Raw genomic sequence first — 6,536 nt, forward strand, 5'->3', positions numbered from 1 at the left:
GTGTATGATGGTCTGCTAATTTTCTTTCACAGTGAGAGTAACTTGTTTCCATTACTGGTGGTGAGTTCTGTATCCTTTGTTTTTGGTGGGGGTTGTAAAGAAATGTTTTGGTTTTTTCCTTACTTATGATCACTTTCCATTGATCAATATATTATGCACTAAACGAACTTCTTAGGCAAGTAAAAATGTTATAATTGTGGAAACTTATAAACAGACTAGATCACATCTTTTTTTCCACTGGTATGATAATACCTATATGAATGATAAAGCAGCATCTATGGAAGTCATTATAATCAGTGATATATTGAAATAAAATTTGAATGAATTGCTTTTATCATTTCTTTATATTTTATGTTTGCACATAATATATACTGTGAAAATGATATAGATTTTTGAGTGTATGTGGTGTTGGTAGCTATACCACTAGTATAGTATTCTCAGTAAATGCCATAAAACATTAAATAAACATTTTTCCTTGCCCTTATATGCCACTTATTTTAAGTAAGCTCTAAGTTACAGGAAAGTCTAAATGAAGGAAATATCCTTGAAGTGTATCTGGATAGCACATTTCCATCAACTTGCATGATTTTATTTTTCTTCCATCAAAAATAGAGATCTTTATTATGAATATTGTCAACACTGAAAAGTGTTTTGATATAGCTAAATTACTTGCAATGCCAGTTAAATGTTTATATTTAATGCTAAAAAAAATGGAAGAAGGGACGTTGACTACCAGTCTTGGATGGAACTACCAAACCTACCTTTCAGAGACTGGAATTCATTACAACACAGGTGAGTATGCATATTAATAACTACAAAAAGAATATTTATTTTTTTGTTCTTGTATGGCAACATAGCCATTTTAATCATATTCCTAATAAATTTCACATATCGTAGGTTCAGTATGTTAACTTCAAACCACATGTGTTTCTTTTAAATTCTCTAAATATCAAAATAGGTTGTTTTGCTTGGAACATCATTCTGCAATCTTTAAAACTACTTAGGAGTGCAATTTAGTTTAAACCCTGATTTGTCTCATATAATTACTCCAGCAATTACACTGAGAATTTTATTATGATATTAAAAACTTTGTTCTTGTTGATTACAAAGTTACACAGTGGGTTATCCGTTCCTTGCCAACCACATGTATCAAAACTTCATTTTTAATATTGTAAATCCTAAGACTACTGCTGTTACCAGGGTATTGAAGAAATGTATAATGGCTAATATATATTCAGAATATTTCATCTCCAAATAAGTTTTAACGAATCATACAAGTTGAAAATAAAATCAAAATAATTAAAGGTACCTTAAGTGCACCTTAAAGCAGTTAATTCATTTTTAGTGTGTGAAATTTATTTAATATTATACAGCATAAGATTGTATTTACTTCTATGTTTCTTTCTTAATTACAGGAGAACCTGTCTTCCTGGAATACGACAGAAGAGAGTTAATGTTGAAAATGCAGCTCACTATAAAAAAGATTAGGTAGATATTATGGGACTCAGAAAAGTTTTTGTTAATCAAACAACAGTAACATCTGTGCATCTGGTTGAACCCAATTCTGATATAGAAAAACCGAACCCAAGAATTTGTCAGCTGTATTCATTTATAGAAAGTAAAAGGTCAAAGTGTTGAACAGTACCAAGATACTTGTGAAATGAAAACTACAGATTTCTCTTTTGTCACACCACATGTTGTATTAGCAACGGGTAATTCAGATCAACCAAATACCATTGATGTGCCAAGAGAGGATCAGCCATTTGTTCTCCATTTTCTGTTTGACTTAGTAAGGCTTCTGCTGAATGACCAGTTAACACCTGAAGCTGGAAGTTTACTGATTATTGGTGCTGGCCTGAGTGCAGCTGATGCTATTATAGCAGCTCGTTTTCATGGTATTTCTGTTGTTCATGTTTTCCATAGAGTTGTGGGCGATCCTGAGCTTGTATTCAACAAACTCCCTCCGAACATGTACCCTGAATATCATAAAGTGAATCAAATGATGGCAGATCATTCAAAAAGGTATAGAGGTTGCAAGCCATATCCAGCTCACAAAATTACATCTATCCTTCCAAGTCATGAAGTAGTTCTTGAATCTATAAACTGTGGTAATAAGTGTGTATTGCATGCAGCATATGTTTTGGTTCTAGTTGGAATGCATCCTGACTTGTCTTTTATGCCAAATTCTGGTAAAAGTATGGGAGTTTTATCAAATGAACCAGCTAACTGTAAGACAAACCAAATTGAAATTTATCCATATGCAAATGAGACTGTTAGCTACCCAGGAATTTTTGCCATGGGACTTCTTGTTGGAGACAATTTTGTTAGATTTGTCCAGGGAGGAGCTATTGCAATAACTAGTTACCTCCATAAAAAAAATCGAACAGTGTTTTGTCTTAGCAGCTGATTAAATACATTTCAACAGAAGTCTTAAAAATCTGCCTTTGTGCTCATTGTTTTCTGTTACTGCTAAGAGTTAATATGAACTGTATTCAATTAACATTTCCCTGTTTACCAGCAGCTGTATTAACTTTTAGCAGAATTTTTTCTTTAAAGTTATTACATTTCCAAATTTCATTCTTAATATATTTTTCTAGTTAGTGTTGTCCATATTCTACAAGATCTTGAACATAGCTATTTTGATACAGTAATGACAGCAGCTACCTAAAGTAATCATGAGGTTTTGTTGTATAAAGATATATGCCTTCAATGCAGACATTCTTCTATTTAACTTGTAGAAAATAATGATAAATGTTCAGTTAATTTAGAAGCTTCTTTGAAAATAGTATTTTCAGGTTTAATTTTTATCAGTAGTTTTGGCAATTTATTTTTATTCTAGGCCACATTGCATCAAATATTTCAGGTGTACAGGTGTTTGTATCTTTGAACCAGCAATATTAAAGTGAATTTAATTACTCAAGGTTAACATATTCTGGAATTTACTTATCTGTTATTATTATTATTGTTATTATTATTGAATATTAAACCTTGTAAGGTTTATTAATGGAGTACTCAAACTGTATTTCATTATTGATGAATGTTTTGATTAATGAAAATGAATCCCAACTAATAATCTGTGGATGAATTTTGGTATAAAGCAAGTTAAATTAATATCTTTATGTTTCAATGTTCATAAAACTGTTTATACAACAAAGTTGTCTGAGTAATTAGTAACTGGTATTTACTCAGAATATAATGCTTCAAACATTAGTGTTTTAATACTTGTTTAACAAAACATCTGTTAACTTTTCTATGGCTGTAATTTAATTTTAACTTGTCACTATAAAGTTGGTCCACAGATATGTTTAACTATTTTGTAAGAATACTTAATGAAAAATTCATGCACCAATGATTTTACAAATGTTACTTCCAGCTACTCAAAATGTGCAGGTTTGGTACAGCAGTAGGCTTATTTCCATATATTTGTATGTAGATAAGAGTGTGTGGGGTCCAGTACAGAGTGCTATTCAACGTGATATCATGACTTTGATGTCAGTGTTATCAATTTTCATTGTTACCCTACATTACTGATTTCACTACAGTTCATTTTAATTGAGAGAAAATACTAAAAAAATAGAGAAAAATAAAATGTTAGATATGCATTTGGAATATTGTAGAGGTTATGTAAATTGTGAAGTCTAGAGTACACAAAAGTATTTTTATTCTTCAGGTAAATATCACCAGCCATTATGACTTGTCTGAGTCAGACTAACTTTGTGATTTCCCAGATGTATACCTAGTAAAAATACTTTTGTAACTCTATAGACTTGTATATTTTACTAAAAGTACCTCATTTGGGAGAGATGCTCAGTTACTTTGACATTATATTAAACATTCCCTCTACAATACAGGAACCAACAGACTAATGTCACATACTTTGGAAGAGGAATCTTAATTTTTTTTTAAAGTAGAATAAAAATAATGTAATATGTTTTACATGACCTTTCCTTTCATTCCAGTAGATTGAGAAAAACAAAAACAGTCCATCAATAAAACTTTAAATAATCTACAGAGTAGCATACAGTTTCCAAAAGCTCAATGTCACTTAAGTCATTTCAAAAAACATTACCATCGTAATAAAATCCAGTAAAACAATTATATAGGTACAATCTTATTTCTTCACAGGTCATATTATGGGTAACCTCTAATTTTATAAAAACAGTTTGAAAACTAATTTTTCTTATTGTTAATCAAACACATGATTCTACCAACCGATGCAGGTCAGGCTGAGGAAAAATGTTACTTTTCTGGCATGTTGACATCTTTGTAATCTTAATAAACTACACCATGGGCAACTTTATCTTAATAAAACTACACTAAATTAAATATTTTGTCCATTGCAATGCCTTATCTCAGTAAAATGTACAGAGGAAAGAGCAATTCTCCACTACTTCCCAAACATACACATTACTACATTTCATAACCTACCCATAAAGCTAATTAACAGAAAATGCTGTTGTAGAACTTGTATTTAGGTAGAAAAAAAATACTGGCAAATCCAAGGCTGCAAATATAAAACCACAATTATTTAGTACTGAAGTTATATACATTGTTTGTATTTTTTGTCTTTTTTACCACCTTCTTAATTATTTTTCTAATGCTTATTGATTTGCTCAACTTTAATAATTAGCAACTTACATTTCTTTTATAGTACAATTATTATTTTGGTATAACAATGGTGATCTCTTTATTTCATTCCAGAATTGTAAACATATAAAAGTAGAAATTTTATGTTGTTTGTTGTTCCAATAATTATTTTGTTTCAATAAACTTTAAGAATTTGTCACTAGCTTGTTTAATTATGATTTTTAAAAAATTAAATTTATACTGAAAGTGTCAGGTTTATAAATGTGAGAAGGCTTGGTTTCTTCTTCATTAGGTGTCTTTGACTGTGTGTGTTTTCTTGTAGTAAAGCTACATTGGGCTATCTGCTGAGTCCACTGAAGGGAATCGAACCCCTTATTTTAGCATTGCAAATACGTAGCTTTGCTGCTGTATCAGGGAGGAACATTTGATAGTGACAAACTTGTTTCTACAGTTGTGCTGCAGCAGAGACTTGTTGGCAATAACTTCTAACAACAAACTGACAGCATACAATTCAATTATTTTTAAATACATTCAAAATAAGCCAAACGTGTACCAAAAATAATGTTATAAAAATTATCATATAAAATTATTTTGAAAAAAAAGTTTTTTACAAAATATTTCAGTACAATAATTGATAAATATAATTGTAATACCTTTAAAAGTAAACAATATGTTTCTCCGAACACAGTGATGTGTTTTTCAAAATGATTTTTGTGAAAATGTACCTAAAAAAATGAATTTCTTATAAACGATTTCTGGCCAAACAATTAGTAATTATTTACTGTGTTTGAGAAAGTGTTTATTATTTCTGTGTATATATATATATATATATAGTATTGTTTAAAAGTGTTAGGTGCAGAGAATATTTTGTCTTTCTTTTCATTTTATGATAATATTTGTTCCAAAACATCGGCCCGGCATGACCAGGTGGGTTAAGACATTCGACTCGTATTCTGAGGGTCCCGGGTTCGAATCCCGGTCGTACCAATCATGCTCGCCCTTTCAGCTGTGGGGGCGTTATAATGTGACAGTCAATCCCACTATTCGTTGATAAAAGAGTAGCCCAAGAGTTGGCGGTGGATGATGATGAATAGCTGCCTTCACTCTAGTCTTACACTGCTAAATTAGGGACGGCTAGCGCGAAATTCAAGCTAAGCCTCAGTTTAATTTTAACTTAGAAGTTAATTAAATGACGATATATGTACGAACTTTGTGATTTTTGTCAACAAGACTGACAAAAATTATACACAAAATTATTCCTTCATACAAATGTATATTAATGTACAAACAATGATACAGTTTATAAAAATGGTTATATAAAATTATAATTTATATACAAAAGTTTTATTGATAGTTCACGATGTGCGAATTCATTTTGAGTTGATATAGGTACGATTCACTTAGCAAAGAGCTTGCTACCTCTTCGATGATCACACGTGAACTTTTTCAGCTAATAAAGTTAAACAACGTCTTCGTAGAAACCCTGACGACCAAAGCTAATCCGCTGAAGTCAAACGGTTTGTAAAGTTCTAAATCTATAAACGTCCCTGGCCAAATATATCTAATTTTCCGATTAATAAGCATTCATCACAGTCACAACTTCTGAGGTTTATAGTATACAAACTGTAGTAGACCAATAACATTTCCTGTTTCTTCACGTTACATCTATTATCTTTTATAAACTTGATAGGAGAGTTTCTAGAAATTTAGCTAAGGCAACAAGAATACTGTGTAACTGGTGACAATGGAAGTTTCTAATTGAAACTAAAACTTTGTATATCCTGCTGTAAACTTATATTTGTTTTAACAACATTAAGGGTGACTTACATTGAAATGTGGTATGCGACATAAATTTACATTAGATTTATTTGACAGGAACGTTGTATGGTTTAAATTGTTGAAGGTGATTTTTGATGCATTGTTTATCACCCTTTTTTTCATAGGTACTT

The 6,536-nt window shown here is 30.8% G+C and overlaps 1 pseudogene; it reads left to right on the forward strand.

The window, feature by feature from the left end:
- The first annotated feature begins 1,660 nt into the window (after nt 1-1,660).
- On the forward strand, nt 1,661-2,407 carry LOC143236464 (oxidative stress-induced growth inhibitor 1 pseudogene; annotated as a pseudogene).
- Nucleotides 2,408-6,536: the final 4,129 nt, after the last annotated feature.

The sequence above is a fragment of the Tachypleus tridentatus genome, chromosome 13 (genome assembly GCF_004210375.1).
Source record: "Tachypleus tridentatus isolate NWPU-2018 chromosome 13, ASM421037v1, whole genome shotgun sequence".
NCBI classification, from domain to species: Eukaryota; Metazoa; Arthropoda; class Merostomata; order Xiphosura; family Limulidae; genus Tachypleus; species Tachypleus tridentatus.